At 43.8% G+C, this 21,781-nt stretch overlaps 1 long non-coding RNA gene across 2 annotated transcripts in view; it reads right to left on the bottom strand.

Moving 5' to 3' along the window:
* Positions 1-989: 989 nt before the first annotated feature.
* Positions 990-21,781, bottom strand: part of LOC125447375 (uncharacterized) — a 42,238-nt gene continuing 21,446 nt past the window's right edge. For both annotated transcript variants that reach the window (XR_009442978.1, XR_007246549.2), the window contains exons 2-4: positions 12,449-12,648; positions 10,236-10,431; positions 990-1,406 (exon numbers count right to left, since the gene is read on the bottom strand). This is a non-coding gene — a long non-coding RNA (uncharacterized LOC125447375). The remainder of the gene's footprint in view (positions 1,407-10,235; positions 10,432-12,448; positions 12,649-21,781) is intronic.

Below are 21,781 nucleotides of genomic sequence, written 5' to 3'. Positions count from 1 at the left end.
GAGTGGACACCATAGTCAGCATGGACCAGTTTGGGCCGAAGGGCCTGTTTCCATGCTGTATTACACTCTGACTTTATAAAATCGTTTGGGTATTTGGTGCATGGCTCCACACCACATGGAATAAATGTGTCCTCATCAACTGACACACTAGGGAACACCTACTTCCTGGATTGGGGCAAAGAAAGAAACATTTTTGCTGAATTAGAGAATTCCATAACCAGCTCCATTTTTGAAACAGTTGGTTCCAAGTACACACTCTAAGCCACTACCATGTGGTACATCTGGAAGAGTTTAGACTGCAGCAGATGTTCTTTCTGCTGCATCGGAAGCTCTTGCAACCAATTCACGGCTGCGCTATTTAATGCATATCATACTGTTACAAAGTAGATGTGGAAAATATATTTCCAGGATCAGAGGTCATTGATATGAGATAGTCTCTAATAATTCCAACAGAGTATTCAGGAAAACCTTCTTTACCAGAAACGATTTAGAACATGGAACTAACCATCATAACTAATAGCTGAAGTGTAAAGTATACACACATATGGTAGGAAGCTTGAAAGAGGAAGAAAAGAAGTTTGTGCTAATGGAGTGAAGTGAAATGAAGTGGTTCAGAAGAGGCTCATGTGGAGACTAAACCTACCATTGGAACAAATGGCTGGTTATTGTGCTCTAATTTTGTTTTTACACTGATGGGATGTATTTGTTGCCTACGCCAAGTTGCTTCTGAATGCATTGGCTCTCTAGGTGGCCCCAGAGGGCAATTAAGAGTCAACCACATCACTGTGGGTCTGGAGTCACGTGTAGCCCAGGCCAGGTAAGGATGGTGCATTTCCTGTCCTAAAGAACATTAATAAACTATGTCTTTTTTTTAACACCAATCAACAGCGGTTACATTGTTGCCATTTGACTAGGTTTCAATTCTAGATTTTATTGAATTCAAATTTCACCACCTGTCATGGCAGGATTTGAACCCTTGTCTCCAGAACACTAATTTAGGACATTTCCAATACACCACCCCTGCTGAGTCAGCATTTGATAGTGCTGAGCTGCCACCGTGAATTGCTATAATGAGTATGGTGTTAGTACACCCACAAGTGCTGTTAGTAAGGGATGTCTAAAATTCTGACCCAGACAGGCAAAATCATTCCGAGACAGGATGATGCGTAGCTTGAAAAGGAGCTTGTAGGCGGTGATGTTCTTTTGTATCTGTTACCCTTGGCTTACTAGCTGGCTCAGGTTGTGAGTTTGGAGGGTGCCATCAGTGGGGCCTTGGTATATTGTCATAAATATCTCAAATATTGTAAGATCCCACAGTTTGTGTACGCTGCTTTGGTAAATTTGCTTATCCGCTCAATGCTTCAGGTACACGTTTTTCACTGAATACAAGTATAATCTTCATTTATCTGTAGTTTTAAAGAGAAAAAAAAAATTCCTGGAGTTAAAGTTGGACATTGTATGCAGATCACGACATTCACTGTTTATGTAAATCACTGATTGAGATGTTCTTTGGGTATGAATTCCCTGCAAGCAACAGGGCTTTACTGTTCTTTATGTCAGTCAGTTCATATTTATTTAGTGCCTTTAATGTAGCAAAATATCCCAAAGTATATCACAGCAGTGTTATGAAACAAAATTAGATGCTGATCCAAAGGAGGATATTAGAAGAATTGATCAAAAACATGGTCAGATGTAGCTTTTATGAAACTTTCAGTCATAGGGTCATACAGTATGGAAACAGGCCCTTTGGTCCAATCCATCTGTGCTGGCCAGAAGTCCCAATCAGATTTAGTCCCATTATCCATCTAAATCCTTCCTATTTATATACCCATCCAGATGCCTTTTATATGTTGTGATTGTACCAGCCTCCACCACTTCCTCTGGCAGCTCATTCCATACATACACATCGTAAGGAGAAGATAGGTGTGGCAAGCCAGTGAGATTTACGTAAGGAATTCCGGAGCTTAGGCTTGAGTGAAGACACAAATGTACTTTGACGAGATTGCTTAGGCGTGGTTGGCCCAGTGTCGAGTTTGAGCCCAGTTCGGGACCCAGCAGTTGCAATTCCAAGATTGGCCCAGTGTGGATTCATGGTGGCAAAGATGCTGGAGGATGCAAGCTGATGCTGAAAAACGGCTTCTGTTTTTAATCCTGTCTTGGGTGTACTAAGATGGCGCCAGAGAACAACAACTTTGTACACACTGTGCTCCTGTATTCCTGTACTCAAGTACACATGACCATAAAAATCTAAATCTAAATCTAAAAATGCCAATGTTGGGGCAAAAGAAGCTCAGTATTCACAACGGGCCACAACTGGAGTTTCCAAAGTGGTTTAGAGAGATAGTGAGCAGGAAGCAGTTGGATCTATAACATCCGGTCAAATACACATTATTTCACAGTGACAATAACACACTGCAGATTATTGAATTCAAACCACATAGACCAGACAAAACACTATAAAGCTGCCTGGTTCATGTGTTGAAAAGGCTAATCGACCAGAAGCCTGCCCAAGCAGATTGACTCATTTGTAAATGTAGATATAATTGTACAGTAGCAGCCGATGTTTAATATCCATTAATCAAATGGCATTTAAAAAAATTACAGGATTCAATTTCTTCAAAAACAAAATAATTAAGCTGCTGAAATAGTTTGGCAAAATACTGAACTGGGAATTCATTCTGCAATTAAAATGTCTGCTAATTAATACACAGTTTCAGGCACCTTTTAAAAATGTCAGTAATACTTTGCTAAGTTGCTTGTCAGTTTTTTTAAGAAGACAGACTGTTGCTGTGACAACCGCTGAGGTAGAATGTACAAATGTGCCTTTTACGTGCAAACTGTGTCATTAATTGCACCCATCAGAAAAATTCTTGGCAACTAAATTTGGAATCTTTAAATTTTACCCTACAATATGAGAATCAGCATATCTGTGTAATTTTTCAAATAGCAGCAACTCGGTTAGTGAACACTTAGAAGAGCACACATGAACACTAAAGCATGAACACGTAGAAACACACACACACACACACACACACACAAGACCACACTAAAGCGAACACAAATGCACACATTCCCAGAGATACACAAATATAGATAAACGCACACACATACAGAGACACGTATGCAGTTACCTTTTAAAACACACATAGGTACACTGAACCATGCACAAACAGAGAAAAATGCAGACATAAATAAAACAAACTAAAATATGTAATGATGATAATATCTGTCCATTTTGGGAAAAGATGGACTACAGCCAAGTTGTACATCATATCAGGACTGAACGTTAGTGCGATTGTAGAGACAACTTTGTGAATGACAGTTCCCTTCCGCAGTTGGTACAGATGAACAGTGTTGGCCAGAGGTCAACTGATTTTATTTTCTTCCAGAGGGCTCTTTTCCACCATCTGGTCATTCGTTTTGTCTTTTGTTTTTATCCATGCTCATTCTGTCTGTTGTCACCAGGTCCTCCGACCAGCAGTAAGGACATTCCACCAGGACTGGGGAATGAAATCATGTATGTCGGTGCTCTCACCTGTTTCAGGGCCCCTTGTAACTCATCCCTCAATCATCTAACATGTTTCAGAATTGGGAAACATGCTCAGAGTTTCATACAGCCTTACCAGATTGGTCTACTCTGTGTCTCTGTTTAGACAGCTCTTGAAAGCTCAGGTTTCAGGACTCCTATACGCTGAGGAAAAGGCCTGGGCTAACTGTATATATTGTCCTCAAGATTAAATCACCCCTCAGCCTCCTAAACTCCAGGGGACAAAAGTCTGAGCCTCTACAGCCTCTCCTTATAACTCAAACACTCCAGTATCAGTAATACCTTGTAGATCTTTTTTGCACTCTTTCCAGTTTAACAACATCGTTCCGAAAGCAGGATGACCAGAATTGTACACAGTACTCTAAATGTGGTCTTACCAACGTCTTGTACAGCTGTAACATGACATCCCAACTCCTGTACTCAATGCTCTGACTAATGAAGGCTAGTGTGCCAAACGCTACCTTCACCATGCTGCAGTGCCACTTTCAAGGAACTATGTACCTGTACCCTAGGGTCCCCGTTCGACAATACTCTCCAGGGCCCTACCATTATCTGTGTAAGTCTTACCAAAATGCAACACCCTACGCTTATCTAAATTAATCACTAACTGCCATTTGTCCTGCCCAGTTAATTAAGATCTCATAGTACTCTTGGATAGCCTTCTTCTTGGATAATTGAGCACTATACTACCAAATTTGGTGTCATCCAAACAAAGGGAAACACATACTTTTTTATTTATTGATGGGATGAGGGCATCACTGGCCAAGCCACCATTCATTGCCATCCCTAATTGCCCAGAGGCACTTAAGAGTCAACCACATTGCTATGGGTTTGGAGTAACATTTAGGACAGACCAGATAAGGATGGCAGTTTCCTTCCCTAAAGTTAGGCTTTTCTGATAATTAGCAATGAATTCATGATCATCATCAGACTAGTTCTAGATTTTAAAAATTGAATTCAAATTCCACCATCTGCCACGGCAGGATTCGAATCTGGGTCCCCAGAACATTAACGGCAACTCTGGATTAACTATCCAGCTGTATAACTACAAGGCCATCATCTCCCCTGCATCTCATTACTTCACCTCATCTTTACTAAGAGAAACCACCGTAATGTCCTTGTGGAGACGACGTCACACTTTCACTTTGAGAATACTCTCCATCGCGTTGTGTGTGATAGATGGGACAGACTTCAGACAGATCTAGCAACTCAAGACTGGGCATCATGAGGTGCTGTAGGCCATTAACAGCAGCAGAACTTACTCCAGCATCATCTGTAACCCCATGGCCTGGCATATTCCTCACCCAACCATTACTATCAAGCCAGGGAATCAACCTCTGGTTCAACGGCGACTGCTGGAGGGCATGGCAGGAGCAGCACCAGGCACATCTAAAATGAGGTGTCAACCTGGTGAAGCTAGGGCTACTTGCATGCTAATAGCAAAGCAGTAAGTGATAGAAATAACTGATCCCACAACCAATGGATCAGATCTAAGCTCTGCAGTTCTGCCATACCCAGTCATGAAGTTGAGGGGAGATCTAATAGAAACTTCCAAGATAATGTATGGCTTAGAAAGGATGGATGCTGGGAGTTGTTTCCATTAGGCAGGAGACTAGGACCTGTGGGCACAGCCTTAGAATTAGAGAGGGTAAATTTAAAATGGAAATGAGGAAACATTTCTTCAGCCAGAGAGTGGTGGGCTTGTGGAATTTATTGCCACTGAGTGTAGTGGAAGCCGTACGTTAAATGCCTTCAAGGCAGAGATTACGGTTTATCTAGGGCGCCTTGATGCCAAATTTAGTCAAATGCAGCCTTAATGACAAGGGCTATCACTCTCACCTCACCTCTGGAATTCAGCTCTTTTGTCTGTGTTTGAATCAAAGCTTTAATGAAGTCAGTAGCTGAGTGTCCCTCGCAGAACCCAAACTGAGCATCATTGAACAAGTTATTGCTGTGCAGGTGCTGCTTGAAAACCCTGTTGATGACGCCTTTGATCATTTTATGGATGTTCAATACCCCACTGATACTGAAAACTATAACTAAAGTTCCTAGTTCTTTGGGAGCTTGACCCCACCCATTCAGGCTGCTTCTATTGTTCCAAATTTAAAACAAACCCAAGGCCTCACAAGTTGTTTACATTATTGGAGCAGACTGCCTCAATGTTTCTTCATAAAGATACCAGGACAAAACAGACCTCCTAAAGCCATAGTATAATTACAAGTGGCAAGTAACATTCACATCACACGAATGCCAGGCAATGACTATTTTCCAATAAAAGATAATATAATCACCACCCACTGACATTCAATAGTACAACCATTACTGAATGCCCCACAATCAACATACCTGGTGTTATAATTGACTAGAAACTCAACTGGACTCATCACACAAACATAGTGACTACAACAGCAGGTCAGAGGCATAGAAATATTATGGTGAATATCTCACCTCCTGACTCCTCAAAGCCTGTCCATTTTCCACAAGGCACATGTCAGGAGTGTGATGAAATATTTTCCACTGCCTGGATGACTGCAGCTCCAACAACACTCAAGAAACTTGACACCATCCATGCCAAAGCAGCCTGCTTGACTAGAACCAAATCCACTGTGTTCAGTGTGGATGTTCACATTGCTCAGTAGCAGCAGTGTGTACTATCTACAAGATGCACTGCAGAAATTCACCAAAGATCCATGGACAGCTTCTTCTAAACTCACGATCACAACCATTTAGCAGGACAAGAGCAGCAGATAAATATCAACTCAATCACCTGCAAGTCCCCTCCAAGCCAGTCACCATCCTGACTTGGAAATACATCACTGTTCCTTCACTGTTGCTGGGTCAAAATTCTGGAATGCCCTCCTTAATGGCATCGTGGGTCAACCTACAGCTTGTGGATTGCAACGGTTCAAAAAGGCAGCTCACTGCCATCTTCTCAAGGTTAACTAGTGTCATAGAATTCCTATAATGTGGACGCAGGATATTCAAGTTCATACTGGTCCTCCGATGAACATTCCACCGAGGCCCACCCTCCAACCTATCCCTGGAACCCTATATTTGCTATGGCTAATCCACCTAGTCTGCACATCCCTGGACACTATGGGCAATTTAATTTGGCAAATCCACCTAACCTGCATATCTTTGGACTGGGGGAGGAAATTGGACCACCGTGAGGGAACTCAACCAGATGCAGGAAGAATGTGCAAATTCCACAGACAGTCACCCGAGGAATCAAACCCTGGCCCCTGGCACTGTAAGCAGCAGTGCTAACCACTGAGCCACTCTGTCACCCTAGGGACTCAGGTCAGACAATAAAAATGCTGGCCAGCCAGTGATGTCCATATCTCACAACTGAATAAAAATAAATCCCCAACTTACTAACCATGCCTCCTATATTGTCATCCAAATTGTTGATGTAGAAACATAGAAGACGGGAATTGGGGAGGCCATTCGACCCTTTAAGCTTGCTCCGCCATTCTTCACGATCATGGCTGATTGTCCAACTCAATAGCCTAATTCTGCTTTCTCCCTATAACCTTTGATTCCATTCGCCTGAAGTGCTATATTTAGTTGCCTCTTGAATACATTCAATATTTTGGCTTCAGCCACTTCCTGTGATAATGAATTCCACAGGCTCACTACTCTTTGAGTGAGGAAATGTCTCATCTCTGTCCTAAATCATCTACCCTGAATCCTCATACTGTGACCCCTGATTCTGGACACACCTACCATCGGGAACATCCTCCCTGCATCTAACCTGCATAGTCTTGTTAGAATTTTATAAGTCTCTATGAAATCCCTTCTCAATTGTCTGAACTCCAGCAGAAACAATCCTAACCTAGTCAATCTCTCCTCATACGTCAATCCTGCCCAAAATCAGCCTGGTTAACTTTGCTGCACTCCCTCAAGAGCAAGAGCATCCTTCCTCAGAAAAGGAGACCAAAACTGCACACAGTATTCTAGGTGTGGCCTCACCAAGGCTCTGCGTAACTGCAAAAATGCATCCCTGCTCCTGTACTCAAAACCTCTCGCAATGAAGGCCAACATACCCTTTGCCTTCTTTACCATCTGCTGCATCTACATGCTTACCTTCAGCAACTGGTACACAAGGACACTCAGGTCCCACTGCACACACCTCTCTCCCAACTTACAGCTATTCAGGTAGCAATCTGCCTTTTTGTTTTTGCTTCCAAAGTGAATTACCTCACATTTATCAAAATTATACTGCATCTGCCATTGATTTGCCCACTCACCTATCCTGTCTAGATCATGCTGAAGGATCTCTGCATTCTCAACACAGTTGACCCTCCCACCCAATTTGTATCATCTGCAAACCTGATCTCCCTTAATTCTTCCCTCTAACTAATTCTTGCATTTTCCAACATTGCTGGTATCTAATTTGTGTCTTCTTTTGTGAAGACAACCAAACTACGTATTCAGTTGCTCAGCCATTTCTTTGTACCCTATTATATATTCCCCCATTTCCGTCTGTAGGGGACCTACATTTGTCTTCACCAATCTCTTTCTCTTCATGTACCTATAGAAACTCTTCATTTCAGTCTTTATCTTCCCTGCAAGCTTATTTTTGTGCTGTATTTTCCCCTTCTTCATCAATCCCTTAGTTCTTTTTTGAATTCTAAATTGCTCCCAATCCTCAGACATATTACTTTTCTTGGCCAACCGTATGCTCCTTCCTCGGATCAGATACTATCTCTAATTTCCTTTGTAAGCCATTAACTGGCCCTCTTACCCATTTTGCTTTTGTGCCAGGCAGGAACAAACAGTTATTGCAAATTCCCCCATGAGTCCCTTGAATGTTTGCCATTGCTTATCCACTGTCATCCCTTTAATTAACTCTCGCCAATCCAACAAGGTCAAGTCTTCATAGCTGAAGAATTCATGTAAATGACAACAGTAGACCCAGTGAGAACAATAACACTTTACCACCACCCTCTGTCTCCTACTGTCAAGCTGATATACTCAATTGTCTAACTATCCCTGGATCCCATGTGATCTAAACCTTACTAATCAGTCCACTATGCAGAACCTTTCAAAGACCTTACTAAAGATCATTTAGACAATATAAACCTCTGTTTTCATCCATCTACTTGGTCACCTCTTCAAAATCTCAATCAAGTTTGTGAGATGCAATTTCCCATGCACGAAGCCATGCTGACTATCTCTAATCAGTCCTTACCTTTCCAAATACATGTAGGTCCTGTCCCTCAGAATTCCTTCCAACAAGTTACCAATCGCTGACATCAGGCTCCCTGGTCTGTAGTTCTGTGGCTTTTCCTTGCAGCCTTTCTTAAAAAATGGTGCAACATTTGCTACTCTCCAGTCTTCTGGCACCTCAACCATTTCTGTCAATAACACAAATATCTCTGCTAGGGATCCTGCAATTTCTTCCCTAACTTCCTACAGTGTCCTGGAATACACTTGATCGGATCCTAAGGATTTATCTACCACTATGGTGAACTATCTTCTTGAATTGCAGCAGTTCAATTGCTGGAGTTTGATGCAACATGCCCTTAGGGAAAAAATTTTACGACCAACTCCACTTCTCTAAACTTTGTCCTATTCACCTTCCAGACAGTAGCATTCCAAAGACTTGGACATTGTTGCAGAAAAATTGGGCTTTGCATTGAATGATAAATATTTCCTCATCTTAAATTGCAATTAACCACACTTGTTGTCACACTGATTTTACCACACTGATGATCATGACTGCAGTGGAGTTGTAGCCCTTGAGCCCAGGGTTTGTCCGCCACCATCTGCTTTCTTTCTACTTTTTTTTTATTCTGCTCTTTTTCTTTTTGTGTCTTTTGTTTTTATTTTCACTGGGGCCTTTTGCAGTAGGTTAGTTGGTGCATTAACATAGTCACAAGTGCACGCAGAATGACAGCAGATTCCCCAGCAGACGGAGGTGATGGTGATGGACAAGGCTTCTTGTGGTGATTAGAGACGGCAGCATCAACGGCAGCACGTACCTCCTACTGGTGTTTGTGAATGGCAGCAATAGCAACAAAGTTCCTCCAGTGATCAAAGGCGATGGCAACAGAGGACTCTTCAAGGTGGCAGCACCTGCAAGGTAACATTAGGACTCTTTGCGAGGGGTTGGCCACAGACTTCTAGTTGCAGTAGGGCCCAAGTGGGGACTCCTGGCATCAAAAAGGTGGCAGAGGAGCCAGGGACCGTGTTTATTGTCGCATTAGGTCTGGAACTAGGGACTCCTGGTTATTTGAAGGTGGCAACAGCAGCAGAGCCAGGGACTCCCGGTTGTGGAGAAAATGTGGGCTTAGCAGGGGACCAGTATCGGCAGTGGCATTGGGAAGATGGGCCCAATGGCGAAGACATGGTGCCTAAAGAATGGCAACTCCAATCTTGGTCAGTCCTGCACAGGCAGCAGCAAGGCAGTGGAGGAGGGCTGGCAGCTTAGGTATCATTGGTGAGCCAGCTTAAGACTCATGGCAGAGGAAGCAGAGTGAAGATAGACTGTTTTCTGTTATACCGTTTTTAAAATTTATATTCTTAAACTATTCAAAATGGTGGTAGTTGAAACTTTTCATTGTATTTGACCGTATAATTCACTGTAAAATACAAGAGACAATAAATAATTCAATTCAATTACAAATGCCCAGCAGCATCCATGAAGAGAGAAAGAGTCAACGTTTCAGGCCCACAATTTTACCTCGTTCTGATGAAAGGTGACTGACCACTGTTACTTTCTGCAAAGATACCACCAGATATGTTCAGCATTTCCAACATTCCCTGCCTCTATCAGAGGGACAATAATCCTATTTAGCAGCCCTCCAAAAAAACAATCAGACTTCTTGTGAGACTGTTGTTCCCCTTCAGTAAGAAATCCAGCAGCAACTGCCTGAAATCTGGTTTGGCACAAAATGGAAGAATTACCAAAAGACAAGGTACGAAAAAAATATAAACAACTTGCCAAGAAGCAAATTAATGTCAAAGCAAACAAATTGATCATTTAAAAATTATTAATGAATAAAAATGTCCATTAAAAAGTGCTAAGCAGCAGGGTTAACAAATCAGAGATAATGGGAACTGCAGATGCTGGAGAATCCGCGATAACAAAGTGTGGAGCTGGATGAACACAGCAGGCCAAGCAGCATCTCAGGAGCACAAAAGCTGACGTTTTGAAACATACATCCAGCTCCACACTTTGTTATCAGGGCTAACAAATCAACTATTTTATTTCCCTTTCATTTAAGAAGCCGAATAACAGAGGTACTACAGATCCCAAATTCTGATTACCAAGTAAAGGGAAAGAATTGCAGCCAAGTGAATGAATTGTGTTTAACCTTGTGTTTGCCTCTGATGGCACATAATCTGAGCGGGCCTCGGAGGAAGATAGATCAAAGTGGAAATGGGCATTGGGCTATCTTTTATCCTGGGTTTTCCACCTCTCCCAACCCAGTGTATAACATATTTTTGGGAAGGGCAGAACAGGAGTGTGTTTATGTTTGTGTGTCTCTGTGCGAGTATGCGTACATTTTGTGTCCTGCTCTCTCAAAATATTTTCACACTCACCCACCCACTCACTCTTTCTGGCACTCTCACACTCAGCCACATATTCAGTTTCACTCACACATTCACATTAATTTTCAGTCACTCACACTCACTGATACTCATTTACTCACTCATTCATACAGATATTTTCACTCATTCTCATTCACACTTTCACACACACACACTTTCACTCATTCCTTCACATATTCTTCTGCACACTCACACAAATTCACATTCACTTCGTCATTCACATTCATTGTCATTCACTCACTCATTCAGATTCACTCTCACTCATTCTTTCACATATTCACTTTTTCACACACATACATTCATTTTTGTTCACTCACTCACACATTCTCATTCTCTCACTTACACACAGTCACTCTCACAGTCACAAACTCACTCACACATTCAGTTTTGATCACTCAAATAGGCATTCTCTCTCACGTTCATTACGCTTTCACTTTCACTCACTCACTGACACACTCTCACTCACTTGCACATTCACTCTTTCACACTTTGACTCACACATTCATTCACATTTGTTCACACACACTGTCTTACTCACACTTTCACTCACTCATTCATTCACACATTGTCTTTCACCCACATTCACACATTCACTTTTACTCACACACACTCACACATCTTCCCATTCTCATACTCACTTTCACTCACTCATTCAAACACTCACATTCACTGTTAAGCTCACACTCACTCTTTTACACATTCTCACTCACATTCAGTTTCATTCTCATTTTCATTTTCACTCATATTTACTTTCACTCACATGCACTCACACTCACTCTCACATTCACTTTTACTCACTCACTCATTCACACACTGTCACACTCACTCAAATTCTTTCCATATTCACACATTTACTTTCACTCTCACACTCATTGACACACTCTCATTCACATTCACACTCTTGTAGGTTATCATGCACTCTTCACTTTCACACTATACCATTGAGGTGGAGGAAATCAGTTGGAAAGGGCCACACCTTATCAAGATGCAATTTAATTTTGGTTTGCTGTTTAGAAAACGCATGTATTCGGCCAGTTCAAATGAAAAAGGTGAGAAATTAGTTAGATAATCGAACTGTAAATATAGTTGCAAAGATCGTTCCAATTTATATCACAAATTTATGCCAATAAAATGTGACTTCGGTAGTCAAAACAGAAAAATAATGAAATGAGAGCAGGAGAAACATAGAAGACTAACGGTCCATCGGTAATGGTACACTATTTATGTGTAACCTGTCATCCATGAATCAAACTAACACAATCCAGAAACCATTGTAATTAATCAAAAGGAAATTGCATAGGAAAGATAAAAGCAACTTAAAAAAAACTCACAAAGACTTACCCACATCTTCACTCCACCAAGCTTAGGTGAAGGCATTCCAATTGCCCATGGAGGAAAGTGTGTTCTGAAAATGGTGCATGGAGACATTTAGTGGATCACTGCATCTAAGTGAAATTTTCTCTCCCAGTTTTCTTTGCCAACAACGCGCTCTTCACTACTCCGATTAGTTGACTTTTCAGTGTCCTGATCGGCTCTTCAGCCTGAAAGGTCCAATTGTTGCCTTGAGCATTCCAAGGATATATTCAACTCAAACACTGTGCCATTCATGTTCAAAAGTTTGTGAAATTTCAAATCCTTGCTGACCAAATGTTTGTTTGCTTAATGTTAAAAAGTTTATTTTTACAGCAGTAATATCTCTAACAGAGGTATCGATATCAATATTTATCAAGTATGTCCCAAAATTCTGAGAAAACCTATAGTCTAAAACAAGATTTAGAAAAAGTCAATATGGCAAAAAAAAAGTTCACTTCTTCCATTACAGTTCAGGTAACAAGGCACTTTGCCCCATCTATTATTTGTTCATGGGATTGGGCAGCACTTGCAAGGCCAGCATTTATGGTCCATACTTAATTGCCCTTGAACTGAGTGACTTTGTGAGGCTAGTTCAGAGGGCAATTAGGAGTCAACCGCATTACTGAAGGCAGAGTCACAGGTAGGCTAGACCAGGCAAAGGCAAAATGACAGCATGAATGTCCCCTGGGGCTACACTGGGTACACACTGAATGACACAGTGTTCCATTGATATTGCCCATTACACAAAGTAGGTTGGCAGTCAGTGGTGAGACAATCACAGTTGTAGAACATAGAGCATAGAACAATACAGAGCAGAACAGGCCCTTCGGCCCTCGATGTTGCGCTGACTTGTGAACTAATCTGAGGCTATCCCCCTACACTATCCCATCATCATCCATATGCTTATCCAAGAACTGTTTGAATGCCCCTGATGTGGCTGAGTTCACTACTTTGGCAGGCAGGGCATTCCACGTCCTTACCACTCTCTGAGTAAAGAACCTGCCTCTAACATCTGTCTTAAATCTATCACCCCTCAATTTGTACCTATGCCCCCTCGTACAAGCTGACGCCATCATCCTCGGAAAAAGACTCTCACTGTCCACCCTATCTAATCCTCTGATCATCTTGAATGTCTCTATTAAATCCTCTCTTAGCCTTTTTCTCTCCAATAAGAACAGACCTAAGACCCTCAGCCTTTCTTCATAAGGCCTTCACTCTAGACCAGGCAACATCCTGGTAAATCTCCTCTGCATCTTTTCCAATGCTTCCACATCCTTCCTGTAATGGGACGACCAGAACTGTATGCAATATTCCAAATGAGGCCGCACTAGCAGCATGACATCACAGTTGCAGCATGTCATTACGGCTCCGGAACACAATCCCTCTACCAATAAAACCTAAAACACCGTAAGCCTTCTTAACAGCACTATCAACCTGGGTGGCAACTTTCAGGGATCTATGTATATGGACACCAAGATCCCTCTGCATATCCACACTACTAAGAATATTTCCATTGACCCAGTATTCTGCCTTCCTATTATTCTTCCCAAAGTGAATCACCTCACATTTATCCGCAGAGACAAAGCCAATCCTAAGACTTCAATTATGTGCTGAGCCTCAATCATAGAAATTCAGAATGTTTCAATCATTAAAAAAACTTTGATACTGTCCCATTCTGTCTCTGTCACTTTCTGCCTCTACACGTTCCATGTAACCATACTGAAGCAAAGCAGAGAAAGAGGCTATTTAGCCCATCATGTCTGCAGTTGAATAAACTAGCCACCCATTCTAATTTCACTTTCCTGGTCCTTGGCCTTGTAGACTCCAGTACTACATGTGTGAATTCAGGACCTTCTTAAATGATTTGAGGGATTCTGCTGGGCAGAAGCTTGGCAGTGAATTCCAGGCACCCACCACCCTCTGGGCGAAACTGTTTTTTTCTTATGTCTCCTCCAATCCTACCAATTACCTTCAATGTGTTCTATAACAAACAGGAAACTAGTACAAAAACATTTATTCACCATCACCCTTTGTTTCCTGTCACTGAATCAATTTTGGATCTGACTCATTGATTCCCATGTATTCCATGGGCTTTAATTTTTCTTAACAGTCTGCCAAGCTGGACCTTGTCAAGTGCCTTACTAAAATCCATGTAGATAACAGCCGCTGAGCTGCTCGCCTTCTTGTAAATGTCCTCAAAACATTCAGTTCAGTTCGCAAAACGTGACTTTCCCTTCACAAAACCACGCCGGCTATTCGTCATTAATCTCTGTCTTTCCACGTAACAGTGAATCTTAACACCCAATATTGATTACAGTAATTTGCTCACAGCTGAGGTTAGACTGACCAGCCGGTAACTATTCGGACTCCTCATTTACCCTTTTTGAATAATGTTACTATGTTTGAAGAATCATCTAGTACATTGCAAAATTGTTCCCAGAACATCAGTTATTTCCTTCCTGGCTTCCACTAACAACCTAGGATACAATTCATTTGGCCTTTGGTGATTTATCCACCTTCAAGGCCACCAGTTCCTTCGATATATCCTTTTTCATTATGCTTAGGTTACCTAATATTTCACCATCCTCTTCTTTAACTAGAATATCTGCATCTTCCCTCATTTATAAAGGCAGATAAAATACTCATTTGAAACTCTACCCATCTTCTGTATTCATGCACGAGTTACCATGTACTGATAAGGATAACACTTTCCGTTGTTACCCTCATGCTCTTAATGTACTGATGAAAATCCAAAGATGCTTTCTTAATTTTACTGACCAATATTTTGTCACATCCTCCCTCTACTTTCCTAATTTCATTTTTTCACTTTACCACAGTACTTTTCTGTACTCCACTAAGCTGCTGTATTACTTTTTTGAGATCATCCCGTGCTTTAACTTATCCTGTATGGATTAAGATAGCCAGAGGACTCTAGATTTGAAAGTGCCCACCTCTTTTCTTTTTGGAGATATGTCTTAAGTGTGTTCATAGAATCTTGGTTTTGAATGCCTCCCACATATTTGTCACTGACTCTTCTTCACATATCTGTTAGCTATATAAAATTTGCCTTGAACAATTTAAAATGTTTATGCCTGCCCTATTTTCAATGCTTTCCATACTGATGCTAAATCTAACTATTATGATCACTGTCACCCAAATGGTCACTCATTGCAATTTCATCCATCTGCCTAGCTTCATTCCTTAAGACTAAACCTAGAATTGTGCCTCCCCACATTACGCTGGCTATACATTGGCTAAAAATGTTCTCTTGAATGCAGTTCAACAATTGTGTTCTGCACCTATCACACTCTTTATATTGCAGTTAATGTTTGGGTAGTTGAAGTCCCTAAGTATTATTGATTTTGCACATATAACTATGCTTACATAATTGTTCCACATTTTGGCGGTCCTACAGTACACACCTGAGGGTGTGGCAGTCCCTTTTTGTATCTGAGCTCAATCCATTTGGCCTCATTTCATTCGTCATTTGGTAAATCAGCCCTCCTCACAGTTGTGATTGATTCTTTAAGCAATAATGCTGCTCCCTTTATTTTAATCATCTTCTCTATCCTGCCTGAAAACTCTATACCCCCCACCCCCAGTTGACATCTTTGCCCCTGTTTAAAACCATGTTTCTGTTGTAACAATTATATCATGCTACCATGTGTCGACCTGTGCCCTCAGCTCATCAGTTTTATTCATTATATACCCTGTGTTTACATATGTACCTTTCAACTGGGCTAACTGTCTGTAATGCACCTTTCTAATGTGTTTCCTTTGTCATTTAGAATCACTTACTCAATTTCAAGCTATTCAGCCCATGATGTCTGGAGTTGAATAAACTAGCCACCCATTCTAATTTCACTTTCCTGGTCTGTGGCCTTGCAGGCTCCAGTGCTTCAGGTGTGAATTCAGGACCCTGTTAAATGATTTGAGGGATTCTTCTGGGCAGAAGCTCGGCAGTGAATTCCAGGCACATACCACCCTCTGGGTGAAAATAGTTTTTTCTTATGTACTGAGTTTGCCCTCAGGTTTCTAACTCCCTGCCAATATAATTTAAATTCTCTCCAGAAGCACTAACAAATCTTCTACGATATTTATGCCGGTCACGTTCAAGTGTAGACTGTCCGGTGTGTACATGTCCTACCATCCCTTGAACTAGTCTCAATGCCCCACAAGTAATAGGAACTGCAGATGCTGGAGAATCCAAGATAACAAGGTGTAGAGCTGGATGAACACAGCAGGCCAAGCAGCATCAGAGGGCAGGAAAGCTGATATTTCAGGCCAAGACCCTTCATCAGAAATGGGGGAGGGGAAGTCGGTTCGGAAATAAATAGGGAGAGAGCGGGAGGCGGATCAAAGATGGATAGAGGAGGAGATAGGTGGAGGGGAGACAGACAAGTCAAAGAGGCTGGGATGGAGTGGGTTAAGGTGAGGTAGGTGGGGAGGTAGGGAGGAGATAGGTCAGTCCAGGGAGGATGGACAGGTCAAAGGGGTGAAATGAGGTTAGTAGGTAGGAAATGGGGGTGAGGCTTGAGGTGGGAGGAGATGATAGGTGAGAGGAAGAACAGGTGAGGGAGGTGGGGACGAGCTGGGCTGGTTTTGGGATGCGGTAGTGGGAGGGGAGATTTTGAAGCTGTGAAATCCACATTGATACCATTGGGCTGCAGGGTTCCCAAGCGGAATATGAGTTTCTGCTCCTGTCACCTTCGGGTGGAATTGTTCTGGCACTGTAGGAGGCCCAGCATGGACATGACATCTGAGGAATGGAGGGGCAGTTGAAACGGTTCGCGGCTGGGAGGTGCAGTTGTTTATTGCGAACTGAGTGTAGGTGTTCTGCTAAGTGGTCCCCAAGCCTCCGCTTGGTTTCCCCGATGTAGAGGAGGCCACAACAGTTACAGCGAACGTAGTATGCCACATGAGCAGATGTGCAGGTGAACATCTGCTTGATGTGGAAAATCTTCTTGGGGCCTGGGATGGGGGTGAGGGAGGAGGTGTGGGGGCAGGTGTAGTACTTCCTGTGGTTGCAGGGAAAAGTGCTGGGTGTGGTGGTGCTGGAGGGGAGTGAGGAGTGAACAAGGGAGTCATGGAGAGAGTGGTCCCTCCAGAAAGCAGAAGAGGGTGGGGAGGAAAAAATGTCTTTGGTGGTGGGGTCGGATTGCAAATGGCGGAAGTGTCGGAGGATGATGCATTAGATCCTGAGGTTGGTGGGGTGGTACGTGAGGACGAGGGGGATTCTTTTTCACTTGTTATTGCGGGAACGGAGTGTGAGGGATAAGTTGCGGAAAATGCGGGAGACACGGTCAAGGGCATTCTTGATCACTGTGGGGGTGGGGAGAGGAGTTGTGATCCTTGAAAAACAAGAACATCTGAGATGTACAGGAGTGGAATGCCTCATCCTGGGAGCACATGCGGCGGAGGCGAAGGAATTGGGAATAGAGGATGGCATTTTTACAGGAGGTGTGTGGGAGGAAGAATATTCTAGGTAGTTGTGGGGGTTGGTGGGCTTGAAATGGATATCGGTTTCCAGGTGGAAGCCAGAGATGGAGACAGAGAGGTCCAGGAAGGGGAGGGAGGTGTTAGAGATAGTCCAGGTGAACTTAAGGTTGGGGTGGAAGGTATTGGTGAAGTGGATGAACTGTTCAAGCACCTCGTGGGAGCATGAGGCAGCGCCGGTACAGTCATCAATGTAACGGAGGAAGAGGTGGGGTTTAAGGCCAGTTTAGGTATCTTCCCTCCCGCTAATGCATCCCAAAACCAGCCCACCTCATCCCCGATAACAAAGTGTGGAGCTGGATGAACACAGCAGGCCAAGGAGCATCTCAGGAGCACAAAAGCTGATGTTTTGGGCCTAGACCCTTCGTCAGAGATGGGGATGGGGAGAGCGCTCTGAAATAAATAGGGAGAGAGGGGGAGGCCGACCGAAGATGGAGAGAAAAGAAGATAGATGGAGAGGAGAGTATAGGTGGGGAGGTAGGGAGGGGATAGGTTAGTCCAGGGAGGATGGACAGGTCAAGGAGGCGGGATGAGGTTAGGAAGTAGGAAATGGAGGTGCGGCCTGAGGTGGGAGGAAGGGATAGGTGAGAGGAAGAACAGGTTAAGGAGGTGGGGACAAGCTGGGTTGGTTTTGGGATGCAGTGGGGGGAGGGGACGAACTGGGCTGGTTTTGGGATGCGGTGGGGGAAGGGGAGATTTTGAAGCTTGTGAAGTCCACATTGATACCATTGGGCTGCAGGGTTCCCAAGCGGAATATGAGTTGCTGTTCCTGCAACCTTCGGGTGGCATCATTGTGGCACTGCAGGAGGCCCGGGATGGACATGTCATCCAAGGATTGGGAGGGGGAGTGGAAATGGTTCGCGACTGGGAGGTGCAGTTGTTTATTGCGAACCGAGTGGTGGTGTTCCGCAAAGCGGTCCCCAAGCCTCCTCTTGGTTTCCCCAATGTAGAGGAAGCCACACCGGGTACAGTGGATGCAGTATACCACATTGGCAGATGTGCAGGTGAACCTCTGCTTAATGTGGAATGTCATCTTGGGGCCTGGGATGGGGGTGAGGGAGTTGATGTGGGGGCAAGTGTAGCACTTCCTGCGGTTGCAGGGGAAGGTGCCGGGTGTGGTGGGGTTGGAGGGCAGTGTGGAGCGAACAAGGGAGTCACGGAGAGAGTGGTCTCTCTGGAAGGCAGACAGGGGAGGGGATGGAAAAATGTCTTGGGTGGTGGGGTCGGATTGTAGATGGCGGAAGTGTTGGAGGATGATGCGTTGTATCGGAGGTTGTTGGGGTAGTAGGTGAGGAAGAGGGGGATCATCTTAGGGCGGTTGTTGCGAGGGTGGGGTGTGAGGGATGTGTTGCAGGAAATGCAGGAGACGCGGTCAAGGGCGTTCTCAACCACTGCGGGGGGAAAGTTGCGGTCCTTGAAGAACGTAGACATCTGGGATGTGCGGGAGTGGAATGCCTCATCCTGGGAGCAGATGCGGCGGAGGCGAAGGAATTGGGAATAGGGGATGGAATTTTTGCAGGAGGGTGGGTGGGACGGGGTGTATTCTAGGTAGTTGTGGGAGTTGGTGGGTTTGAAATGGGCATCGGTTTCTAGCTGGCTACCTGAGATGGAGACTGAGAGGTCCAGGAAGGTGAGGGATGAGTTGGATATGGCCCAGGTGAATTTGAGGTTGGGGTGGAAGGTGTTGGTGAAGTGGATGAACTGTTCGAGCTACGCCCACCTCCATTTCCTACCTACTAACCTCATCCCGCCTCCTTGACCTGTCCGTCTTCCCTGGACTGACCTGACCCCTCCCTACCTCCCCACCTATACTCTCCTCTCCACCTATCTTCTTTTCTCTCCATCTTCGGTCCGCCTCCCCCTCTCTCCCTATTTATTTTAGAACCCTCTCCTCATCCCCCTCTCTGATGAAGGGTCTAGGCCCGAAACGTCAGCTTTTGTGCTCCTGAGATGCTGCTTGGCCTGCTGTGTTCATCCACCTTCACACTTTGTTATCTTGGATTCTCCAGCATCTGCAGTTCCCATTATCTCTCTCCCCCACCTCAAGCCCGCCTCCCTAACCTGTTCTTCCTCTCACCTATCCCCACCTCCCACTTCAAGACACACCAGCATTTCCTACCTACTAACCTTATCCCGCCCCCTTCACCTGTCCGTCCTCCCTGGGCTGACCTATCTCCGCCGTACCACCCCACCAACGCTTACCTTTACCCGCTCCATCCCTGCCTCTTTGACTTGTCTGTCTCCTCTCCACCTATCTTCTCCTCTATCCATCTTCGATCCACCTCCCCCCTCTCCCTATTTATTTCAGAAACCCCTTCCCCTCCCCCATTTCTGATGAAGGGTCCAGGCCTGAAACGACAGCTTTTCTGCTTGTAAGATGCTGCTTGGCTTGCTGTGTTCATCCAGCTCTACACCTTGTTATCCGAAATCTGAGTATCACCCCCCTAAAAAATCTTTGCAGTTATATGTTCAATCACTCAATTCTGCTATTTCAATAAAGGCAAAATAATGTAGATGCTGGAAATATGAAAGGTACACAGGGAATGCTGGTGAAACTTAACAGATCTGGCAATGTCTACAGAAAGGAAAACAAAGTTAATGCTTCAAGTCCAGTATGTCTCCTCTCCACGGCAGTTCTGCAGAAGGGTCATACTTGACTCGTAATAGTAACTCTGTTTCTCGCTACAAACATTCTGCCAGATCCTTGTTGTGTTTCTCCAGCATTTGCTTAATATCTCCCTTTTTCCTATGCTCACCATTGTGTAGGACTGCTTTAAGTTCTTAGAACAGAACAGAATCTCCACAATGTGGAAACAGACCATTTGGCCCAACAAGTCCACACCAACCCTCCAAAGCCCATCCCACCCAGACCAAATCCCCTATTCCTGTAACCCTGCATTACCCATGGCTAATGTATCTAACTTACACATCCCTGATCACAATAGGTAATTTCCAATGTCTAATCCACCTAACCTGAACAAGTTTGGACTGTGGCAGGAAAGCAGAGCACCCAGTAGAAACGGAGAAAATGTGCAAACTCCATACAGGCAGTCACCCAAGGCTGGAATTAAACCCATGCCCCTGGCACTACGAGGCAGCAGTGCTAGCCACTGAGCCACCATGCTGCTCCACATACCTTTCAATCTTGCCTTTCAATCTTTTCCCTAGCTCCCAAAAATCTGCTTGCAGTTTCTCACCCTCATTTCTAAGGAAGTCATTGCTATTTTTGCAGACCACAACGTCCGTCTGATCACCCCCCCCAAAAAAGAATGACCTGCAGGAACTTCATAATATCCTTTACACTGCACCAGGGAGAAAATACCATCCCGAAGTTACCTTGATAGTGACAGAAAATCTGTTTTATCCACTGACTATGGAATCTCCTATCACTGTTGCCCTTCCATTCTCCTTCCTCTCCTGCTCCTTTTCCTTCTCAGTCTTGTTTGGCAGACCATGCCGAGAAAGTTCTTTCACAAACATTCTGCATTCAAATCACCCAAGTTGCTGTATTTTTTAAAAATGCAGTTTGGTACAAGGCAATTTATCTTTAATAAAATTTATGCTAAATTGGCCATAAACAGGGAAGTCTGAGGTTCAAACTGAGTGAGTGTCCAGAATCCCTTATGAGCCAACCAGAGAGTCTGGGCTGAAGAACTGATCAGGGTGTGGAAAGGTTAACCAATCAGAACTGCGAAAAGCATTCCAATGTGAAATAAATCTGGGACAGGAAAATAAGATGCCCTGCACAGAAGTGCAAGACCACACCCAAGTGTGGGCACTGGCTACAATACCCAGAAAGAACACTGGCTGTCAAAGCAAATGGCC

Source organism: Stegostoma tigrinum, chromosome 35, assembly GCF_030684315.1.
Source record: "Stegostoma tigrinum isolate sSteTig4 chromosome 35, sSteTig4.hap1, whole genome shotgun sequence".
NCBI lineage: Eukaryota > Metazoa > Chordata > Chondrichthyes > Orectolobiformes > Stegostomatidae > Stegostoma > Stegostoma tigrinum.
This window is presented reverse-complemented; position numbering and strand designations above follow the sequence as displayed.